This window comes from Chelonia mydas, chromosome 1 (assembly GCF_015237465.2).
Source record: "Chelonia mydas isolate rCheMyd1 chromosome 1, rCheMyd1.pri.v2, whole genome shotgun sequence".
Lineage (NCBI taxonomy): Eukaryota > Metazoa > Chordata > Testudines > Cheloniidae > Chelonia > Chelonia mydas.
This window is the reverse complement of record NC_057849.1, coordinates 311,076,787-311,077,697: the sequence shown is the minus strand read 5'-3', so window position 1 is coordinate 311,077,697 and position 911 is coordinate 311,076,787. Positions and strand designations below refer to the sequence as shown.

The window sequence follows — 911 nt, the reverse complement described above, 5'->3', positions numbered from 1 at the left end:
GAGGGTCCCAGAGCTTGGGCTGTAGCCCAAGCCTGAACGTCTACACCCCAATTACACAGCCACACAGCCCAAGCCCCATGAGTCCAAGTCAGCTGCACAGGCCAGCTACAGGTGTCTAATTACAGTGCAGACGTGCCCTTATACAGGATTAATTGTGCAGACACTGATTTCCTGATACTGGTTTCACAGTGGCCTTACTTCCATGTACATCTGTTGACTTCAATGGAGGTTTTTTTCCATTTCTGGAGGCACTGCAATACCAGGTCGATGCATGGAGTGGACAGAGCAAGCTCCTATTCCATCACCCTGTTTCAAAAATCAATTTAATATACCATCCTCCAATAAAGGACATACCAGATATTAAACTGATAAGAACAGATAATACACTTGATCCTAGTTACCCCTGATTTACATAAATGAAAATCAGATATGAAAATCAGACCTACTCATTATTTTTTATCTTTCCTTTCAAACTTTTTCATTGCATACGGATACTAAATGCATGTACTAGGCTGACCAGACAGCAAGTGTGAAAAATCGGGACAGAGGGTGGGGGGTAACAGAAGCCTATATAAGAAAAAGCCCCAAATATCGGGACTTTCCCTATAAAATTAGGACATCTGGTCACCCTAGCATGTATGTACCCATGTGCCCACCTCATTTCAGCTGCAAAAATCAGCGCATTAAAATATGGTCAAAATATGAATTAAAAATTCATATTGTCTATGGAAAAAACTAACTTTCACCACAAGACACATATCAACAATGTATTGCTATCTTGATTCCTTTTTATGATTTTATAAAACAGCATTCTTTAAATCTAGGAAGAGCAAGAAATTATTTGATTGTCTCCTTTGCATAAATGACTCTTTTAATTAATTGTAATTAGACTGACTCTGATCAGGCCATGA

General features: G+C 39.2%; 1 non-coding gene across 1 annotated transcript; it reads right to left on the bottom strand.

Moving 5' to 3' along the window:
• Positions 1 to 226: 226 nt before the first annotated feature.
• Positions 227 to 410, bottom strand: LOC114021523. Its single transcript, XR_003566046.1, has one exon. It is a non-coding gene; the product is annotated as a U2 spliceosomal RNA (small nuclear RNA).
• Positions 411 to 911: the final 501 nt, after the last annotated feature.